This window comes from Pseudonaja textilis, chromosome 1 (genome assembly GCF_049901715.1).
Source record: "Pseudonaja textilis isolate UNSWEBS1 chromosome 1, rPseTex1.2, whole genome shotgun sequence".
Classification (NCBI taxonomy): domain Eukaryota; kingdom Metazoa; phylum Chordata; class Lepidosauria; order Squamata; family Elapidae; genus Pseudonaja; species Pseudonaja textilis.
Window position 1 is genome coordinate 13,656,672 of NC_141990.1, and position 24,124 is coordinate 13,680,795.

Here is a 24,124-nt window from a genome sequence, read left to right on the forward strand (position 1 = left end):
CCTCGGGAACCTTCTCATCACTGCTGCCAGCCCCCACAATCTCTGAAGGCAGCAGTCCACTTCCTAATGGTCCTGGCCCCTCATCTGAGTCCTCGCTCTCCTCAGCCATCCACACCTGCTGCTGGCTAACCACAACAGGAACTGACGAGCAGACCAGATCTTTTGACCCTCTCTGGACAAAGGGAGGATGCAAGATTACCCAAGCTGTGCTCAAGGGTGGGGCTGCTGGGGGTTCGCAGGGGTTTGGGAGAACCACTAGCTAAGATTCTGTGCAGTTTGGAGAACCCACAAATCCCACTCCTGGCTAGCCCTGCCCACCCTTCCTCGCCGCTCCCAGGAGTCCCCACACAACCCCTTTTGGATGCAGGTAAGTGCAGGGCATGCACAGTGGCTCGGGGTGGGTGAAAAACAGGCATCCCAGAAGTTCAGGAAGGCTAGAAATGGGCCCATTTCCGGTTTTCAAACAGCCTCCAGAGGCCAGGGAAGCTGTTTTCACACTCCCAAATGCTGGAGGAAAGACTCTGGAGCCCAGGGAGGGCAAAAACGCTCCCCCTCCATTGGCAGGAGGCTGACTAGGCCATGCCTACCATGGCCATGCCCATCCAGAAACCAGGCAGAGAACCCCTTGCTAAAAATTTTTGAAGCCCACCCCTCGCTGTGTTGTATAGAGCAATATCACTTAGATGTGCATATACTGCTCCATAGTGCTTTACAGCACTCTCTGGGTAGTTTACAATGTCAGCATTTTGCCCCCAACAATCTGGGTCCTCATTTTACTGACCTCAGAAGGCTGAGTCAACCTTGAGCCTGTTGGGATCAAACTTCAGGGCAGAATTAGTCTGCAATACTGCATTCTAGCCACTGCCCCACCAGGGTTCCTATGATTAGGAATATGTATGTATGGTTGCTTCTCATGAGGAGACTGCAAACCAGCTGCCCCCAGAGGATTAAAGAACTAGGAAATAAGGGAATTTGCCACACTTGCTACAGCCACAAATGGAGCTTTCCAAAAGTTTACACTTCCCTTGCTAATCACTTTCATTAATCATCTATTAATTGACAGATTTTAACAGATTTAACAGATAATCAGAGTTGGAAGGGACCTTGTAGGTCATCTAGTCTAACCCCCTACCCAAGCGGGAGACCCTACACCATTTCTGACAAATGGCAGTCCAATCTCTTCTTGAAAGTCTCAAGTGATGATGCTCCCACAACTTCCGAGGGCAACTTCTGTTCCATTGGTTGATTGTTCTCCCTGTCAGAAAGTTTCTCCTTATTTCCAGGTTAAATCTCTCCTTGTTCAGTTTCCATCCATTATTCCTTGTCTGGACTTCAGGTGCCTTGGAAAATAGCTTGACCCCTTCCTCCCTGTGGCAGCCCCTCAAATATTGGAAGACCACTATCATGTCTCCCCTGGTCCTTCTCTTTACTAGACTAGCCAAGCCCAGTTCCTGCAACCGTTCTTTGTATGTTTTAGCCTCCAGTCCCCTAATCATCCTGCTTGCTCTTCTCTGTACTTTTTCTAGAGTCTCAACATATTTTTTATAATGTGGTGAACAAAACTGGATGCAGTACTCTAGGTGTGGTCTTACTAAGACTTTATAGAGTGGTATTAGTACTTCCTTTGATCTTGATTGTATCAATCTGTTAATACAATTTAGGATTGCATTAGCTTTTTTGGCTGCTGCTGCACACTGCTGGCTCATGGTTGTCCACTAAGATTCCAAGATCCCTCTCACAGTTACTGCTATTGAGCCTGGTTTCATCCAGTCTATATGTGTACTTTTGGTTTTTCTTGACTTAGTGTAGGACTTTACTTTTCTCTACGTTGAATTTCATTTTGTTAGATGTGGCCCAGTGTTCTAGTCTGTCAAGATCCATCTGGATCTTGAGCCTATCTTCTTGGGTGTTAGCTATTCCTGCCAGCTTAGTATCATCTGCAAATTTGGTAAGTTCCCTTTCTATTCCCTCTTCTAAATCATTAATGAAGATATTGAAGAGTACTGTGCCTAAGACGGAACCTTGTGGCACCCCACTGCTTACTTCCCCCCATGTAGACTTAGACCCATTAAGGACTACTTGTTGAGTACAGTTTGCCAGCCAGTTGCAAGTCCATCTAGTGGTGGTGCTATCTATTCCACTTTTTTTCTAGCTTACTAAGAAGTAGGTTGTGGTCTACTTTGTCAAATGGCTTGCTGAAATCTAAATATATTATGTCCACAGTATTTTGCTGGTCTACTAATTTTAGTCACTGTGTTGAAGAATGAAACAAGATTGGTTTGGCATGATCTGTTTTTAACAAACCTGTGCTGACTGCTAGTTATTACTTTACTTGTTTCTGGATGTTGGCAGATCTGTTTTTTTTATTATCTTTTCCACTATCTTCCCTGGTATTGATGTTAGGCTGATTGGACTTTCCTGGGTCTGGTTTTTTTTTTTTCCTTTTTTGAAGATGGGAACCACATCAGCTCTTTTCCAGTCCTCTGGTAGTTCCCTGGTGCTCCAGGATTTTTGAAAGATATGGTGCAGTGGTTCTGAGATTACCCCTGCCAGCTCCTTTAAAACTCTGGGATATAATGCATGTAATCCATTGCTTTAAAGAAGTTAGACAATTGCAAAATGACAAGGCTGAGTTGGGTGCCTTCGGTCCTGGATGTAAGAAAATGAAGGTGTATCTTCAAAACTATGAAGAATTTAAAATAACAGTACAAAGCAAGACAAAGTTCTGGCTACAGAAAGTTTTGAACAAATTAATGGCTTAGAAAATATTAAAGTATTGGATGAGAGATTGAATATCTCTGAGAATGAGATGGAGGATATTTAAATTTGATCAATAAATAATTTTGAATATGAAGTCTTTGAAATTAATCTTAAAGAACAAGCGTATTTTTGTGGGAAAGTAAAAACAGTTTTTTTTTTTATACTGGAGACATAAGAAGATTCGCAATTGATAAAGGCATTAAAAGACATTTTTGAGGAACTGCACTGGGACTTTGAATCAATAATGTCAGCTGTGTTCCCAGAAGAGGTTGTTACAGAAAAAGTGTAATGGAGAACATCACGGAAAATAATTTAAACAAGAATTTGTCATTAGACATAAAAAATGGATGAGGTTTTAAAGATTTAGAAGGAAATAAAAAATGACAATTGCAGACAGCAATTGGAATAGTTTCTTCTTCCTGGATTTACAAAAGAGGATGTTTAGACACAAGGACAGTTTTTCCCCAAGTGGAAACACTCTGCTAAACAACTAATTCCCATAACACTGTCAAACTATTTAGTAAGACTGTATTACTAATATTCTTCTCATCCTTCCTATTACCTATCTCTTCCAACTTATAACTATAACCATGTTGCTTGTATCTTTACAATTTATTTTGTTTTATTTGTTCCCTAGTATGATTTGATTGCTTATTAGTAATCTATAACTATCACTAAGTGTTGCATCTTATGATTCTTGATGAATGTATTTTATTTTTTCTTTATGTACACTGAGCTTATGCACCAAAGACAAATTCCTTGTGTGTCCAATCACACTTGGCCAATGAAGAATTCTATTCTATTAAGTTTTGGTGGAAAATGAAGCAAGGATCAGCAATCATCTGAATAGATTAAGAGCAAGATTGTTTTACATCAAAAGAAAAAACACAAAGCTAATTTATGTGATTAGGGTAAAAATGGGATATTATTTGGGGTGGTTCTTTCTGCCTTAGCTGACATCTGGCCTGGAAAACAATGTATATTGGATTTGCTTAACAGTTAACCTAGTGTTTACTTTAGATATCCTAACCTGATAGCATTGAAATTGGCTTTGTATCTAATTAAGTGTTTCCACTTAAAGTAAGGGATTTGTCAGCTTATTCTCTTGAAAGGAGAAAATGTCCTTCTGTCATATTACATTTAATCTTTTGTTCATGCTAGGATACTGGAACCACTTTCTGCCTTTTAAATGTGGATTTGCTTATACTGCAGTTAAGAGTTGAGATATGGAATGCTGAGCTTTATATCTGTTAATTAGTGTTATTATTTTAGGGCTCTGTTTGGACTTTTTGCTGACACCTGGACTAGAGAAGATGCTACTGACTGGATTTGTCTACTACAGTTAAGAGATGAGTTAAGGGATCAAGAGCTTAATATAAGAGTTAATTAAGAGGCAACAAAGAGATAGTGAAATTGTTGTAATGACTGGGTTGCTTTCTTGGGTTTTTTTTTCCTTTGATTTTGTTTTCTAGTGCCTTTTTGCTTCTTTTTGTTACTTGGTTTGCATGATCTTTTATTATTTAATGAAAAATTTAAATAGAATTATGAGAACATAAATTACAAGGTGACTCTAAGAGTCTGTCTATCTGTCTGTCTGAATCTATCTATCTATCTATCTATCTATCTATCTATCTATCTATCTATCTATCTATCTATCTAATCTAATCTACCTATATCAGAAGTTGGACAATTAACCTTCTGGCCTAATAGTTGTCATAATGCAATTAATCTGAATTAGTTTAGTCTAATTTTTTTTATGGAGATTAATGAATTGAATAGGAGACTCTAGACAACTCCCTAGCCATCCAGATCTGGTTAACTGGGGTTAGAGATTAGAATTTAGATTTTGCTTCAATTTGCTTCACTTTCTGAAAATTCACTTCAAGAGATTCCAGAAGATCTGCAAATATCAGGCTGTGTGATCCAGACCAGATACAGATACAGATTAACAGAGTTGGAAGGGACCTTGTAGGTCACCATTTCTGACAGATGGCAGTACAGCCTCTTCTTGAAAACCTCCAGTGATGAAGCTCCTACAACTTCTGAAGGCAAGCTTGGGTTGATTGTTCTCCCTGTCAGAACATTTCTCCTTATTTCTAGGGAGAATCTCTCCTTGATCAGGTTCCATCCATTATTCCTTGTCTGGCCTACAGGTGCTTTAGAGAATAGTTTGACCCCTTCCTCTCTGTGGCAGCCCCTCAAATATTGGAACACTGCTGTCCTATCTCCCCTGGTCCTTCTCTTCACTAGACTAGCCATGCCCAGTTCCTGCAACTGTTCATCATATGTTTTAGCCTTTAACCCCAGGCAATCCATGTCCCGAAGGTCAGAAGAATGCCCTAAGTGACAATAGCAACCACAGAATCTTTTTAAAATGAAAAAAAAAAAACCTGTTTAGATGTCAGGAAGATCAAAGTTGAAGCCCTCTTCATGTATTTGATAACCCTTTATCTAGGAAGAGGGAAGAATGCATATTTGGATGTTCAAATATATGGCAGAAAGGAAGAGAGGATTGACAAGAAAATATAGTATTTTTCACTAGCCAAGACTACCCTAGTTCCATTAAAGAACCCTAGAGGGGATTCAGCCTGGAAAATGGGTCAGGTACTAGAAAACAGAGACAGTCTATACAAATAAATCATCAGTGTAAAGGAGGTAGTGTTTTTCTTAGGTGAACTGAAATGTTATAATAATTATGAAGGGTTGGATTCTTCAAGACTCTGCATCTGGCTAGATAGTTAAAAAAGCAAGAAGAGAAGGACATTTTAAAGTGTTAAAGCTAAGCATGCCCCAACTTTGAAACCTCAAAGGAAAGAGAGAGCATTTCAAGAAACGCAGACTGATAAATTCATCCAAAGTGGATATAGACAGGTTTGACAATCTGAAGTTATGAATAACCAGAACCGCAAACTGTAATTCATTCTTTGCCATAATAACACACAAATGTGACAAATGTAGATACAAGGAAGGGCAGTTTATTTAAAAGCAAGAAGAAAAATAAGCAGAGGAGAAAAAAAATCAGGGACGTCCCTAATAAATAGGCAAACATGATATAGATAACACAATACATCTTTTTTTCCCCCCCACACGTTTTTTTTTTTCAGCAGTTTTGCTTTATAACCTGACAGCTTCAATATTTGGCTAATGAATGATGATAACTGTGCTGAAATCTCAGCAGCAATAATGTTCCATCGTGTTTTCTCCTTGAGACTCGGCACATTTCAAGAACTTGTGGGCTTAAATTTCAAAGCAACTTGTCTTCCTCTGAAAAGCAACAAAGATGGTTAAGGGGCAGGAGGCTAAAACATATGTAGAACGATTGCAGGAATTGGATGTCTAATATAATATAATGAAAAGAAGGACTAGGAGTGACATCATAGCAGTGTTCCAGTATCTTAGGGGCTACCACAAAGAAGAGGGAGTCAAGCTATTCTCCAAAGCACCAGAGGGCAGGACAAGAAGCAATGGGTGGAAACTAGACAAGGAAAGAAGCAACTTAGAACTAAGGAGAAATTTCCTGACAATTTCCTGAACAATTGATCAGTTGAACAACTTGCCTCCAAAAGTTGTGGGTGTTCCAACACTGGAGGTTTTTAAGAAGAGATTGGGCAACTGGTTGTCTGAAATGTTATAGGTTTCCTGCTTGAGCAGTGGGTTGGACTAGAAGACCTTCAAGGACCCTTCCAACTCTGTCATTCTGCTAAAGAATAATAGACATTGATATTTCTACAGTATATGAAGAAAACTCTCCTTTGATCCTAGTTGGAACCTTGAAATCACAGATATGTCTGTATAACCTTTGACAACAATGTGGTTTGTCATTTCCTTCTTCCATTTGTGTGTGTGGTTTTGTGTGGGTATATATTTGTATCTACATCTATTCTTAGTTTTCAATCCAGATTTCAGGGGATCTCCCATCCAAGTTCTAGGATCTCCCAGGAGTTTCCAATCCAAAAATAAATCACTCAGAATCAGCTTCCTGCCTGAGCTGGGGGCTAGACTAGAAGATCTCAAATGTCCCTTCCAACTCTGTTATTCTGGCCCCAGAGATAGAAGCACAGCAGGCCTGAAACGGGTCTCTTTTCAAAATGGTTTAAGCTGATGGAAGGATGCTAGAGAAGCTGTCTGCTGAGGCTTCCTTCCCCACCCCTTCCACTAAAATGAGCCGGGCTATTTCACTCCCAATGCCAGGAGCAGAGACAGCTCTGCTTTAGTAAGTTAATAAATTTCTTTAATGCCTCCCTCTTGCAGTGCTCTCTGGTAGTAACATTGAGGGGGATGAAGGGCACAAATGCCTGAGCTGAGAATTCTTAAGTACTTGCCATTTGAAGAGAGAGGTGTTTTACTGTCTTAACTCCCTACTTCCCTCCCGCAAGTGGCTTAGAAAAGAGAGGAAGCACTGAGGGATGTTCCCTTTTTATTAACACAGGTAATGCTCAACTTATGACCACAGTCGAGCCTGACTGTCAAAGCGTGATTTTGCTGCTGCAGCTATTGCCACTTTTCAACAATAGGGTGGAGGGGAGAACCTCCTTTAGAATGCCAGTTCCAGACGGTGGCAAGAAATCGTTTTGTGGGAACCAAGGTCATCTAACATCTAAAGACTTAGACCAGGATGTCAAACTCAAGGCCTGGGGCCTATATTTGGCCCCCAGGGTGCTTAGATCTGGCCCGCAGGCCCACCCTAGAAACAGTGAAGGACTGGTCCACAGTGCCTCTGCCAGCAAAAATGGAGCTCCATTTTCTCTGGCAGAGGGTTGCAGGAGGCCATCGCAGCCAAAAACGGAGCTCGGCAGCCCATTTTCACTGGCAGAACATTCAGGCCACCACAGGCGCCCCTCAATATGAATGACATCATGATGGCCATGCCCACTCCAGCCCACCAAGGTCAAACACAACCCTGATGTGTCCCTCAATGTAATTGAGTTTGACACCCCTAACTTAGCCCATTACCACAACAATACCTGGCCATCTGATTGGACAATGTGACTTGCACTAATAGGAGGAGGGAGATTCTCTTCTTTAATTATATTAAAACCATGGGAATTAGTTAGAGTTGGTTTTGCTTTCAATCTGTGCTGATATGATGTACTCAATAAAGTTTTGCATTCAGAGGTGGTAAGTTAATAACAGGGTTGCTAAGTGAATCTGGCTTCCCCATGGAGTTTGCTTGTCAGAAGGTCTCATAGGGTGATCCCATGATCCCGGGACACAGCAGCTGTCATAAATATGTGTCAGTTCCCAAGTATCTGAATTTTGATCATGTGACCGTGGGAATACTGCAATGGTCGTAACTGTGAAAAACAGTCATAAGTCAATTTTTTCAGTGCTGGCGTAGTTTTGAATGATCACTAAATGAATGATAGTGAAGGACTATCAGAGAGCCAGTTTAGTATAGTGATTAAGGCAGAGGTCTCCAAACTTGGCAACTTTAAGACTTGTGGACTTCAACTCCCAGAATTCTGGGAGTTGAAGTCCACAAGTCTTAAAGTTGCCACATTTGGGGACCCCTGGGTTAAGAAATCAGGCTAGAAAGTGGATAATGTCAGTCTGAGTTCTGTTTTAGGCATGAGCCAACTGGATGACCTTTGCCCATCCATCTCACTCAGCCCTAGGAAGAAGCAGGCAAAGCCAAACTACTTCTGAAACCTTGCCTAGAAAACTTCAGAGATCCATGCTGACAATTTTATTTATTTTTATTTATTTATTTGATTTGTCAATCGCTTACCAGATAATAGGTATAAGTATAAACATAGTTATGAATATGTTGTCAGGAATCAACACTGTCAGTTGTCAGGAATCAACACTGATTTGAAGATACCCCAAACAAAACAAAATAAAACAAGTGTGCTTAGGAGAAGCTCAGAGAGTGCCCTATAATGTTGATTATTCATTCATCCATGAAGATATCAGCCTTACAATCATTGCAACGATATCCCCCACCTTATAATGCCAACCACATTGTAATAAAATTTTCATTGTCGTGCTTGGTTAAGCTTGCTTTGCATTTAGACTACTCATTCTGTCATTGTAGAGCTTTCTCTGCAATTTTTTTTTTTTCAGAAGATCAAAATATTGGGACACTGAGAAAGGCTTGAAAGGCCCCCTAGGGATGGGGGTCATTGCACAACCTTAACATTTTCTTTTTTAGTTCAGAATGTCTGGTGCACAACTGGATTGCCATTCTATATTCTAGCTTACTGGTAGAGCATATGCCTTCAGAGCTAAAGTTAACAGAGTAACAGAATTGGAAAGGATTCTACTAATCCAAGGGTCTTCAAACTTGACAGCTTTAAGACTTGTGGACTTCAACTCCCAGAATTCCTCATCCAGTCATGTTAGCTCAGGAATTCTGAGAGTTGAAGTCCACAAGTCTTAAACTTGCCAAGTTTGGAGACCCTTGTACTAATCCAATCCCCTGCTCAAGCAGGAGACCCTATACCATTCCAGACAAGTGGTGGTCCAATCTCTTCTTAAAAACCTCCTGTGATGGCTGTTTATGGAGATTCTCAGACATCCAGGTCATGGTTGTCCCAAAGATGCTTTTTCAAGAGGCAGGTGGGCTTTCTGGTTTTTCTTTGAAGACTTTTTGCTTCTCATCGAAGGAGCTTCTTGAATAAGAAGTGAAACCTCTTCAAAGAAAAACCAGGAAGTCCAGTTGCCTCTTGAAAAAGCACCATTGGGGCTCCAGTGATGGAGCATTCACAACTTCTGAATTGAAAGCAAGCCATTCCACTGATTAATTGTTCTCACTGTCAGGAAATTTCTCCTTAGTTCTAGGTTGCTTCTCTCCTTGATTAGTTTCCATCCATTGCTTCTTGTCCTGCTTTCAATTGCTTTGGAGAATAAATTGAGCCCCTCAATTTATTGGGCAATTTATTGCTTCTTTGTGGCAGCCTCTCAAATATTTAATAGTTCTTAGATTCAATTCCCACATCCCCAGAGGCAGCATTCAGCAGGTTCTGACCAGTTCTGGAGATCCAGTAGCAGAAATTTTGAATAGTTCAGAGAACCAACAAATACCACCTCTGACTGGCTTTGCCCCATCTATTTTCTGCCTCCCAAGTCCCAGCTGATTGGCTGGGTCTTCTTTTGTTGCCCTGCACAGGAGAACGGAGCTGGAAAGCAGGTTAGTGGGGTGGGAGGGAATGGGATTTTGCAGTAGCCTTCCCCCTGGAGTGGGGAGGAAATGGGGATTTTGCAGTTCCCGTGCCATGAGCACCAAGCCATGCCCACAGAACTGGTAGTAAAAAAATTTGAATCCCACCACTGCACATCTCATGTAACATTGGAAAAGGCAAAGTTTAAACCCTTGAGTCAGAACTGACAACATCAAGATTCCTATCAAGCTCATTAGTTTAGAGCTAGGTGACCCATTTAATTCTGGTAATTCTCTTCTTATTTAGAACATGAAGACTAGAATCTTATTTTGTCCTCTGGGTAGAAAAGCAAAAGATTATAAGCAGGAAAAAAACCTCTACCTGGAAATGCCCATCAGAGACCTGATCTAGAACTGTCAGACAAATATAGGTTAGCAACATAAACTCAGAGTGAGCAATCAATTGTTTAAGTATATGGTTTTTCTGTAGTTTTCACTTTAAAATAGTAGAATTGGATTGATGAGAGTTGTGGTTAAATGGGGTTCAAAAAGCCTGATAAATACAACTTGCAGTTTGCATGGAGCCCTGAGAATATAGGCTGCCTTAGCAATTCTGAAGTACCTTAATATATATGCTATGTTCACACAACTAAAAAAACCTAAACTAATCAAAGCTTAGATTCCGACAACATGCTAAGCTATCAAATGACAAGTTTTTATGAGCAACTAAGTAGAAGCCATCTTCTTCCTAGGTTCCAAGGTTGCATGTTAGATTAGGAGCTATAGGAGAATCAGTGGTCCCTAAACTCAGATTCCAACTATTGATCCCTCATTTTGCCCAGCATAAAATACTGAAGTTTGAATAGCAAAAAGTGATGTTTCAGGACCCTGGACAGGTCCCATGGGTGGGGGAATCAAGTGGGAACTATTAGTAGACTTCAGATGATTCCTAATGGATAACTTATTTCAGCTTGTCATTCACTCAGTAACAAAACCTTTCAATGTATGTTGCAAAATTTAAAAAAAATACTTCTAATGAGCCCTCTGACATATGACCTATACATAGATTTACACCTACATCTGATGATGTTGCCTAGTTTGGTAATGAAACATCTGCAAGAAGACAACTATGCTCAAAAAGCACTGAGGACTTCACACTGCAATTTTGAGCTACATGTCTTCTCTTCTATCGTACATACGTCAAACTTGTGACTTACCTCAATCAACTCTTTGCTTCAATAACTGGAACATCATCTACACATGTGCCATGGCTCTATTGCAGTGGGGAGGCAACTGAAGCAGCTACTACTTCCCAATGAATCAAAGCAAGGTGTGGCTTCACTTCACTTTAATGCTTCACTTTGAAGGAATGTTTTCAGTCAAAGGGAAGCAAGTGCCCCTTCACAGATTTTCCAAAACTGGAGATTTCAGGGATTATGTTAGCAATTAATTGGCTTTCAGCAATTGGAAAAACTTTCTATTGGAAAATGGAAAGAAAAGAAAAGAAAAAGGAGGAAGGAAGAAAAAAGGGAGAAAAAAGAAAAAGAAACAGCTGTAGCACATTCAATGGAAGGAACAATCCTTCCATTCCCCACTATCCTGTCAGAGCTGAAGAAGCTTCTTGAATGAGAAGCGAAACATCTTCAAAAACAACGAGAAAGTCCAGTTGCCTCCCCAAAAAATCACCTTTGGGACAGCTGTAGAGCACTTTTCAATATAAATATTTTCCATTTCACAACACTGCCTCCCATAGAAGCATGACTTAGCATGAGAAAATGCCCAAACTTGGTAACACACAAAACACAGAGAACAAGAAATAGTAGGATGTGGGTTTGTTCTCTGAATTTGTGGGTTGGTTTCTCAATGTTTTGTTAGTAGTGTAGGTCATGTCAAATCCTTAATCCCAAATCCTTAATCTTTACCCATACTGACACCAAACAGCACCAGTTTGATTGGAACAACACAACAATTATTGGCTATGCTACCAACTGTCATACTTGTCAGTTCATCAAAGCCTGGCACTCCACAAGCAATTCTATCAACAGACACATTGACCTACAACCAGCCTATGAAACCCTCAGAATCCAAATCAACTGCACGGCCAACCAGAGACGAGACCAACCCTCAACCAACTCATGCAAACTCCTGCAACCAACACTTCTCCTCCCACCTGATGTAACCTCTCTATCACAAGACCCATCACAAGACTCTCACTTGACACACACACACATGTGATCCATCATAAGACCTATTGACCACAGAAATCCCACTGAACTAAATGAAAGAACAATGACACCCCCTAAACTCCACTAAAGATGTAACCTAGCCTGGTAACAAAATGTTCAGAAACTAACCCAAAGCTCTTGGTTTCTATCGCTCAGTAGAAAATGACCTCTTTTAAACTTCCAATTCATCCTGAGAGCATAAGTTATTGCCCTGATTAGAGCAGATTAGTTGAAGAATGCTTGATTAGATCCTTTTGAAACAAACGCTACGATCAAGCAGAAAATTAATTGAGCTGCAAGTGATTACGTGGTGCTTTAGAAAAGGTATTACCAACAGCAGAAAGACGGAGACAAAGGAGATCTTGCAGGCTGCATGAATTCTGCTCCTTCCTTCTTCTCCCACAAACTTTCGAAACAACAACAAGCTTTGATTTAGGTGCGTGTTTTTTTTTTCCTGTTGTGCTTTGCTTCCTTCTTTTTTTTTTTTTTTTACATCTGCAGTCCTTCAAAAGGATTTATCAATAGAAAGTCGGTTTATGCCTAATTTATGAAGCACTAGGTAAGCAACATTCTGACTGAGCAAATACATTCCTCTCTGAAAATACCTGTTCATAGAAGTCTTTGATCAAGCACACATAAAGCGAAGGGGATTTCACTCTTTATGCTGGGCATTATTAATTTATTTCCCTATGAGTAGTAACGTAGCGGGACCAGAAGAACTTTTCTTTGGCCAAGGATTGTACTTGGCCTCTGACTGTTCCACCCAATCTACATCCCCCAAAGTGGGTGGGGGCATGGCCAGCCCAAGAAAACAGATGGATCAAGAACTCAGTTTGACTAATCTTTGATTCTCTTCACAGGAGCAAAATCTGGATGACAGTTCTTGACTTTATATATAGACACCCTTCAGATATTTGAAAGCAGCTTCTATGTTATTAGTAGTGATAGGAGTAGGAGTAGGAGGAATAGTAGTAGTGTAGAACCTTGGTGGGTGTGGGGGGTGATGGGGGATTGTCATGTGTGTGTGTGTGTTGGGTCTGGTCTCTGGGTGTTATATGAATTTTGTTGTATGTGAATACTATGCATATTCATACAATGACAATAAAGAAATACTATTATTATTGGTTAATCTTTAATGAGATTCACAGCCTTTGGGGCTGGTTGGTAGCTCAACAGCTTGAGCCCTAACCAAGGACCTAGGAACTGTTAAGGTAGCATTGGAGGATATAAGCTATTCCAAGTAGGGTGGTTTTTTTTGTAGGGAATTCAAGTCTGATAAATTCAGAATTTCCAAATAGCAAGGTAGCCCTTTAGGTATTGCTCCAAGGGCTCCAATTACAATTGGGATAACACACAATTTCTTTTTCCAAATTTGCTCAACTGCAATTTGTAAGTCCTGATACTTTGTGATTTTTTCTTGCTGCTTTTTTCTTGCTGCATGTCTTCAATTACTATTATTGTTGTTGTTGTTGTTGTTAGATATCCTTGACTTATGACCATAATGGAGCCTGTCCAATATAGTCATGTCATAATGGTAATAAAACAGGTCATCACAGGACTGACATGATAATATGATTTTTTGGGGTGGCACTTGTTAAATGAATTACCACAGTTTTTAGGTGAATCTACCATCATTAAATGAAAATCGTGGTCATTAATAAAGCTATTGATTGCTATGGGGTATTTTTGCCAAAAACTGGAAATAAATGTGGTGTTTAGGAAAAGTGTTGTAAATGTTGATCATGTGATTTCAGGATGCTGCAAACAGCCATATAAGCAGGTAGGTTGTCAAGTGTCCCAAAAGCAGTCACATGACCACAAGAGGGCCAACCTTTGGAACTTTAGAACCAGGTCATAAGTACCTTTGGGAGTGAGGGTTCCATTGTAACTTCAAACAGTCATTAAGTGACCAGTCTTAAGTCAAAGACTACTTGTAACAGTAGTAGTGTCAACCCTGAAGCTGGCCTAACTGAGGCCATTTTGATCGCTTCAGTGTTGCCACACTGGAGCTGAGGGTCAGGGAGGGGGGATTTGAGATAGAGGGGATTTTGTAGCCAAAACAAAATATTTCCTCTTGGGAACCAAGGACATTCTCACACCTGGTTGGAGAAAGGAGGAGTGATGCTTCCCAGTTGTCAGACCGCACGGTGATTGGATCATGTGACTGATTGTTTTGAGAAAGTAGCAAATCTTTCAGTTTTATTTAGGTGAAAACCACAAGAGTTTTCAGAGTCGGTTTTCACAAGATATGTGCCAATATGATATTTCCAATAAAAGTATTCTTTGAGGAACCCAATTGCCTCTGAGCTTTGCTTGCCCTAGATTTATTACTTGGAACCCTGATAAGTAGTAGTAGTAAAATTTATTTACTATCCAACTCCAGTGGATGCTGGATGGCATAGAAAGCATAAAAACAGCTAAAAACATTAAATCAAATAGATAACCCAGAACTAAAATAATCTAAAAAATAGCAGCAGAACAACCAAAAATATCTACCAGGGGCCATTGAAAAATCATTTAGATCTGGGACCAAACCAATGTCCAAAGCTTTCCAGAACCCTAGGACCACCCTTATTTCTGGGGGGGGGGGTGTATTGTTCCAGAGGGTGGGGGCCACAATAAGAAGATTAGCTTCCTAGGTCCCACAGGATGGCAACGTTTAATGGAGGGGTCTTCCTGGAAAAGAATAGTAGGAGACAAGCTATTTCACAGATATGTTTTCCTTCAGTCTTTTGTTCTCTAGAGTAGGAGCATCCAATCTTGGCAACCTTAAGTCTTTTGGACTTCAACTGCCAGAATTCCACAGCCATGTTGGCTGGCTAAGGAATTCTGGGAGTTGATGTCCACAGGTCTTAAAGTTGCCAAGGTTGGGTACTCCTGCTCTAGACTAAGCATTACTCAATAGCTCTAACCATTTCTCACATCTTTATGCTTACAGACTCTAGCATGGTGGCTGCTCTGTTTTTGTTGTCAATATTTTCCCTAAATATGGGTACTCAGAACTGGATGCAGTCTTCTTGGTAGATCTGGTAGATGGTGAGTTCAAGCCCTGCCTTACCTATGGAAGCCACCTGGGTAACTTTGGCTCAGTCACTCTCTCACAACCCAACCCACCTAACTGGGTTGTTGTGGGAAAAATAGGAGGAGGAAGGTGGGTTGGGTATGTTCCAGTGGTGGGATTCAAAAATTGTATGGTTCTGTGGGCATGACTTGGTGGGCATGAAATGGCTTGGTGGGTGTGGCAGGGAAACGATATTGTAAAATCTCCATTCCCACCCCACTCCAGGGGAAGGATACTGCAAAATCCCTATTCCCTCCCCACCCACTAACCTGCTTTCCAGCTCCCTTCTCCTGTGCAGGGCAACAAATGAAGACTCAGCTGATCAGCTGGGACTCAGGAGGCAGAGACTAGATGGGCATGGGGCCAGTCAGAGGTGGTATTTGCTGGTTCTTCAAAATACTCAAAATTTCCACTACCGTTTCTCCAGAACTGGTCAGAACCTGCTGAATACCACCTCTGGCATGTTCACAGCCTTGAGTTATTTGTAAAAATAATAAAGGCAGGATACAAATACATTTTTTAAAAAAACTTGGAATCTGTCTATTTGTGAATATCCTCATGAGCCCATTATTCTGTTCTTTGGAGTTTTACTGAAAGTAATACATAGTTTAGAAGTCTGAACCCCTGCTAATTCAGCGATCTGAAACCCCATTAGACTAAATTCCTTTGACTTGTCTCCATTTTAATCAGAAGCTAAAGCACTTGAGATAATTGTTGTCATTGCTGTTGTCTTCAGCTTCCATAAAACCCACAATCAAATCATAGTTGCTGTTTGCCAAACAACAAAAAGCTGGCATTTGAAGGTGGACAGCAAAAGAGAGACAAATAAATAGATTGAAAGAAAATAAACCATTAAGTGTTATAGAGACTTTTGCTCTCACCAGAGGCTCCTGCAGAAGAAAGGGTCAAAGACAGTCAAGATGGTGATTGCCACTACAAAAACCTGTCTCTTCTTTAATGAATATTGTATGTGCAAAATGTTAATGAATATTGTATGTGCAAAATGCAAGATGTTAAAAAAACAGGAAAGGGGGCTTTAATCATGGAATTGCAACCACTAGGTTGACTTTTTAAACTTCTCCTCTCCTCCCTCCCCACTTCCCATGGAATGCCTCCAACTTGAACAGTGCTGTGAGAGGAAGCTGGAAAGGCTATGTTTATGAACAGATTTTGATAAAGAGCATTATTCAAGTTAAGGCTACAGAATCAAAGTTGATGATATGCAGAGGTGGGAAAGACGCAAATGGCAACAGAGAAAAGATCCTTAAGCATGTTCCCATATCAAGCTAGAGTAGGTTAAACTGGATTCAGCATGGTGTGAGAACCAGTGGTATTTGCAAAGAGGACCCAAAAGAAAGGTGAGATGACTGAACAACATTCCTATTCAAACCCCACCATTTTGATTTTCACATGCATCATAAAAATCATGATGTTGCCGCCTCCATCTTGCCTGGTTTGATGCTCCCCCTTTGTGTTATCAGGTACAAAGAATCAGAGCTATCCATTACATTACAGCACAGATGGTCCAACTCCAACCCTTCTTGAATTCTGTTGACTGAACCTTGGGTGCTTGGCAACCAGGCCACATTTACAATTGTCAGAAGAAATATCCATCTGGTTCAGTTTCAAGCCAGGAGAAAGACACTGGAAACTTGGAGGCTGATTTGAAAGGTGGTTTAATGATAAAGTAAGCAAGTTCTCTGGTGCGGCTGAACACATGGAGTTGAAAGTGAGGGTATTTATACCTTCTCTTGGGCTTTGAACTTGAGCTTCCTGTTCCTGTGCAAAAACATGTATTCTATTGGCTATTGTCAGACTCCCATGAAGCCATGTACAAATCCTAGGAGTTTGTCTGAGCCAAGCTCGGTTGAAGTTTGGCTGATGTAATGTCCTTAGGAGCTTGTGCGATGTAGTGAGCTCTGCTGCTAGTGGATTAATCCTGTTATGTCCTGGAGAGTCATGTCTTAATCTCTTCACTCTGGAGCTCAAAGTCTTTTGTTTTGTAGATAGGCTAGCCCAATCTTTCTCAATGGTCATAAAATTCTGCTGGGGGAGGGAGATTGAGTCCGCTTTCTGTCTTTCAAGAAAAAAATGTTTCTCCGTTCCTCTTTAGGGAAATATAATATTCTGCCTTTTTAAATATTTCTCAAAATAGTTCATTCTTCTAGGAGAGGGGGTCTTCCACCACAGTTGTTTGCAGCATCCCACAGTTATGTGACTGTGTTTTACCACTGTTTTGCCAAAAAACACAGCAGTTACTTCTAGTAAATGACACCCATAATGAGCCATTGGTTCACTTAACAATTGTGTTGTTCCTTTAACTGCCCCCATAAAAAAAGATAGTAAAATTGGGTCGGCCATATGATCTTACAACCATCACAACTTGCAGCATAATGGTCAAGTTCCACTATGGTCCTAAGCAGTGGTAGGATTCAAATTTTTTTACTACCGGTTCTGTGGGCGGGTCTTGGTGGGCGTGGCAGGGGAAGGATACTGTAAAATCTCCAGTCAGAGGTGGTATTTGCCGGTTCTCCAAACTACTCAAAATTTCTGCTACCGGTTCTCTAGAACCGGTCAGAACCTGCTGAATACCACTCTGGCTGTAAGTCAAGGATTGCCCGTATTTATTTGGCCTATATGCTGAATATACACTGAGGGGAGCCTGGGTTGGAAGAAATTGAACATGTTTTTTTAAATGATGGAGGAACAAAAACATCAATATTCCATGTTATGTTTCAGCTATTTTGGTAGCTGAAAATACAAATGATCTGCAAACTCCAATAATGAAAGTCAAGGAACACAGCAAAAAGTGTGACTATGATTAAATATAAGGAACACCAAATTTATAACAACAGGGACAGCAACTAGAACTCATAATGAAGATCTTGAAATGATGAATAGGTTTTGCTTTGGGAGGAATCCGCTATCATCATTAAAGGAACCCGCAGGGAAGAAATAGGCTGCAGACTAGTACTTCAGTTGTGAAGGCCTTGAAAGATATTCAGATGCCATGACAGATATATATATATATACTTCTTGAGATGACAATAGATAGGTAAGGCAATAAATGAATGGGTCATAAAGCAATCAATCCAGTGTTCTTATTCAAGGCTCAAATGATCATATTTTGGAATCATGATGTAAAACCCCAGGATTTCTTGAGAGGTAACTAATGCTAGGAAAGTTGAAACATAGAATAATAGAATGGGAAGGGAGCTTGGAGGTCTTCTAGTCCAACGCTCTGCTTGAGCATAAGACCCTATACCAAGGGTCTTCAAACTTGGCAAGTTTAAGACTTGTAGACTTCAACTCCCAGAATTCTTGAGCTAACATGACTGGAGGTGGAATTCTGGGAGCTGAAGTCCACAAGTCCTAAAGCTGTCAAGTTTGAAGACCCCTGCCCTTACAATTTCAGACAAATGGCCATCGAGTCTCTTTTTAAAAGCCTTCAGTGATGAAGGATCCAGAACTTCTGAAGGCAAGCCATCCTACTGGTTGATTGCTCTCACTGTCAGGAAATTTCTCCATAGTTCTAGTTTGCTTCTCTCTTTGGTTAGTTTCCATCCATTGATTCTCATCTGGCCTTTTGGTGCTTTGGAAAATAGTTTGAGCCCCCCCCCCCCCTCATTTTTGTAGGAGCCCCTCAAATATTAGAAGACTATTATCGTGTCTCCCCCAGTTCTTCTTTTCATTAGACTAGACACATCCTGTAACTGTTCTTCATACGTTTTAGCCTCCAGCTCCCTAATCATTCTTGTAGCTCTTCTCTGCACTTTTTCTAGAATTTTAACACCTTTTTTATAGTGTGAGGGCCAGAACTGGATGTGGTATTCGAAGGGTACTAAGGCTTTGTGAAGCAGCACTAGAACTTCATGTGATCTTGACCCTATCCAGGGGTGAGCTTCAAAAATTTTAGAAATGGGTTCTCTGCCTGGTTGCTGGGTGGGCCTGGCCATGGTAGGTGTGGCCTAGTTGGCCTTCTGAACCACGGCGGGGTGAGGGCTTTTTTGCCCTCCCTGGGCTCCAGAGGCTTTCCTTGAGCTTCTGGGAGGGTGAAAATGCCCCCCCCCCCAGGCTCCGGAGGTTCTCTGGAAGCTGGAAATGGGCCTATTTCCAGGTCAGAAATGGCCCTAGAAACTTCCTGAATTTCTGGGAGGTCCCTTTTTCACCCTCCCTGAGCCTCCATGCATGCCTTGCATTTACCTGCATCCAAAACCGGCTGCGTGGGGACTCCTGGGAGGGGAGGGGGTGGGATGGGCAGGGCCAGCCAGCAGTGGGATTTGGGGGTTCTCTGAACTATGCAGAATCTTAGCTAGAGGTTCTCCCAAACCCCTATGAACCCCCAACAGCCCAGCCCACCCTTCCCAGGAGTCCCCACCTCTGATTCTATACCTCTATTAATGCAGCCTAGGATTGCATTGGCTTTTTTGGGAAGGGGGGGCTACTGCCACACACTGCTGGCTCATATTTATGTTAGAATGAAAGAGAAGAACCAAGAGCAAGAGAGATGGACCCAAATGCAGCCACAATGGCTGCACTGTTGGGGAACCTTAAGGGGCCCCTTTGGAGACACATCATCCTAGAGAAAGTCTATCTAGTCACCAGGGATCTACGCTGGCCTGTTGGTGCAAAATCAGTACATCCGTCAATCAGTCTAGCTTTAATCCTTTGGTCCATATTGTGGACATATCACACTGTGAACATCAGAGACTGAGCAGCATATGTGAACAAAGCAAGAGGGTTTGATTAAGACAATGAATATCGTTTCACATGGGGAAAATATGGAAGGTGTGTTGGGTATATTCTCTTCCGTTGTATTTATTTGTAAAAATAATAAAGGCAGAATTCAATTCAATAAACATGTGTTTAGAAGAAAACCCAGATCTAATTCATTTTCTACTTTGTAGTATTTATTTATTAAATTTATACACCACCCATCTTGTTATCAAGCAACTATTTTATAATATTCTTCATATTCGTTTTCTTTATAAAGTTATCTTCCCCACACAATTCAGTTTCCCTGTAATAAATTGCATGGCTGTACAACTGCTTGCTTTCCTATCTGAAAACCCATTTTAAACCTATTTCTTTCTCAATGAAGGAAAAGCAATGCATGTCTTCCAACTGTATTGAAATTGCCAATTCAATATATATCAACAGCCTAAGAGCAGACTGTGAATTCCACACGGTTGGAGTCCACACACAGGCCTTCGCACGGTGTAGAGATGAGAGGCATATCCAAAAGGGATGAAATAAAGTGGAGAGGGAGACTTTGAGACGGATAAATATCACTGCATATCAATAGCAGGCCAATTACACCGACACAGTTGTGTGCCACACTACCCACCCAGAACAATCAAGATTCAAAGACCCATTTACTTCAAACATCTGCCTCCAAAGCAGAACTGCACCTGCTACAGTATAAGCAGGACCTGTGATGAAATGGATTGTTTTTCAACTTAGATAATTATGTCCTTTCCTAGGAAATTTCACTGTATTCCTTCCCTCCTACAGTTCATGGCTCACTTTCCCCATAGTCTGTTCAACATACCGTGATTCCTAATCACACACAATTCTCTGGTGGTTGCTTTGGAGTCTCCAACAGGCATTGCTTTCCATATCTATTTTAAAAATTACATTATTATTTTTTTCCACAAACCTTGAAATTCTTATACACAACCCTTATACACAATTGATGCCATTTCAGATGCATTACCAATGGTACTATTGTTATGAACACTTAAAATAGAAAGAATGAGAACTGCTGTTAACATCAGCACCGATCCAAACAATGAGATGTGTTTGCGCATTAATCTCACCTTCGCGGAGATAAACTACACATTGAAAAAAAGGACCAGAATGACAGCCACTCAAGACTCAGCTTGAATGAGAAGAGAGGTGGTTCGTGTCATTTTAAAACATTTATGAGGTTAGACAAAAGTTCTTCTTTTTTTCACTTTTGAAGAAAAGAAATTGTGATTCAAGGTCTACGTTGTTAGGTTAAGATGAAATATATAGATGCCTGGAGCAAAATAGCTCTCTTGATCTATCAGTTACACTAAGATCCACTGGTAAAGCTGTTTGACATCCTTGGATAGGTTGTTGAGGATGGGGCTCTCCAAGGACCTCTCAACCTGATTTTTTGACACCCAGTAGACTCTTTCTTAAGGAGCTTTTGCCCCGTTTCACTTTGAGAATAACTTCTGCATTACCATAAGCCACACCAAGAAACTACGGATGCTCCTGCTGCAACTAATGACCTCTGGGAGCCTTTGTGCCCATCACTACAGATACTAACATGGATTTTCCAAAAATGCACTAGACCAGGAAGCCACCAAGCAGATGTTACTTTCTTCACTTACTTTACTGATTTGCAATACTTATTATATATCCGATTCCTATGCCAGCTGTCAGTTCCCCCTAATGAGAGCAGAAGAGGACTCCCTCTTTGAATAGCAATAGCACTTAGACTTATATACCGCTTCACAGTGCTTTAAAGCCGTCTCTAAGTGGTTTACAGAATCAGCATAATGCCCCCCAAAATCTAGGTTCTCATTTTTACCCACCTTGGAAGAATGGAAGGCTGAGCCTGGTAAGATTTGATCTGCCAAATTGCAGGCAGTTGGCAGTCAGGAGAAGTATCCTGCAGTACTGCATTCTAACCACTGTGGAGTAGTGTTTTCAGTAACTAGGAGTTTTCTTTGATTAATGTTACTAGTTCTTCGACATAACAAGCAATTTTTCCACGAGGAACGGGGAATCCGATAAGAACTAGTTCAAACCTGCTAAAGACAAGGACTGTACATATGGTTGAACTCTAGTAGCTTGCAAACTCAGTATGCCTCATTATAATGTAAAAGCCATACCTGCTGCATATGAGGATGAGCATCAATAAGATCACACTAAGAGTATTACGGGGTGTGACGGAATGTTACACGATACGTATAATGTTACTGATGAATTCTTTATCACAGATGAGTCAGATGATACTAAACAATAAAAGAGCTCATTCTAAATCCAGTACGTCTGAACTGTGTATAAAACAATTCTCTGTCTTTCTAAGTTGCTTCCAACATCTTCCAACCTCTAATTCAAATTCTATTTGGGCAAGGCACGCTGGGCTAAAGGATCTTGCTGACATTTATGGCTAACGCCCCCAAGAACCAGGAAAGACATTGAGTTACTTTTGATCAGTTTCCTTTATTGTTCCACACCTTTAGACAGAATCTTGCCAAACCAAAGCAACTATTAGATGTACTCTGACAATTGCTGGGAAGGAGCCCAGCAATTAAATTAAAACACCCTCTTTCTCCAGACCAAACTCTCCATGAATTGCTGCCTCTTTGCTCTCTGGAATTCAGCCCCTTCTGTTTGGGACTATAGACTTCATTCACCACATCAGGAGACTCTGGGCAAGTAACAAGAAGATAAATATACCATATCAAAAACAAAGAAACACAGTGAAACACAGACTGCAAGAAGGTACCAAGGACAGCTAAGGACCATCAGTGCATTCAATCTAACAGTTTTTAATTTATTTTTGAATTCTAAGTAGGGATGTACAGTACATATTTCTGGGAGGTTAGCCTTCCAAGTGGGGAATGGTGGCTGAAGCTCGGAAGATCTATTGCATAGGGCATACATTATGACCTCACAAGGAGGGAAGATATTCTCTGGATGCCTAGACCAGATGGACAGATTGTCCCCTGGTGGTTCCTGGGCCCAACATTTTGGAATTTTAAACTAAGAGTGAACAGATATTAATGCGTCCCCAAACTCAAGGAGGAGGAGGGAGGAGGAGGAGGAGGAGAGGAGGGAGGAGGAGGAGGAGGAGGAGGAGGAGGAGGAGGAGGAGGAGGAGGAGGAGGAGGAGGAGGAAGAAGGAAGAGGAAGGAAGGAGGAGGAGGAGGAGGAGGAGGAGGAGGAAGAGGAAGAAGGAGGAGGAGGAGGAGAAGTAGTTTACCTTATATTCTTTTACCTATTCACAATTAATATTACAGTTATCATCACCATCACTATATTAGCATGATCACCAGGGGTGGGATCTGGCTGGTGTAACTATCAATTCGGTGATTTTATATTTTGCAATATACTGCGCGCGCGTGTATATCGTCGTCATCTAACTGCCTGGACAGCTGATCAGCGCTGTGTGCAAGTGTGCAGCAGTTGAAAAAGCCCCTTTTTCATACTTTTTCAACCACAGCTGTGTCGTGCAAAGCAGCTACGGTTGAAAACGCAGGTAATAAAGGTCAGGTAAGAGCCCGAGTGGGTGGGTGGGTCAAAACAGCACCAGACATAGAACCGGTTCTATGTATGCTATCTGTTTGCTGCTTTTCAGAGCAACTGGTTCTACAGAAGTGGACAGAACCAGTAGAATCCCACCCCTGATGATCACAATTGGTGCACTGATCTTTGCACACTAACTAGGAGATTTGGCATGGGTCCGAGTCTATTATTTGGAAAAAACTCAGCAGAAACCTAAGATCAAGTCAAAATGGCATTTCAAACTGGGAGATTTGGCATGGGTCTGAGTCTATTATTTGGAAAACACTCAGCAGAAACCTAAGATCAAGTCAAAATGGCATTTCAAACTGGGAGATTTGGCATGGGTCTGAGTCTATTATTTGGAAAACACTCAGCAGAAACCTAAGACCAAGTCAAAATGGCATTTCAAACCAATGATTTTGCATGTAGACATCATTTCAGAGGGGGAAAAATAGATAAAAAGAAGATGGCAGCTTTTCGCATTGCACATAGCAAACCAATGGGAAGGGCAGTCGGCTCTTCTCTGATATCTCTCTTCAAGTATTTGCTGTTCATCAGAGCTTTGCAGATCACATAAAGTAGCTCTATCACCAAAACCAATTTGCTTTTAAGAGACCTAGATCAGGAGACAGACAACTCTGTCCTTCAACTTGGTCCACCTTATCCCAATACCTGTAACTGGAAACAATTGCCCCACTATACCAAATAGTAGAA

General features: G+C 41.1%; 1 protein-coding gene across 2 annotated transcripts in view; it reads right to left on the reverse strand.

Moving 5' to 3' along the window:
• Positions 1–24,124, reverse strand: part of GALNT17 (polypeptide N-acetylgalactosaminyltransferase 17) — a 331,827-nt gene that overhangs the window by 180,665 nt on the left and 127,038 nt on the right. The gene's annotated exons all lie outside the window — the stretch shown is intronic.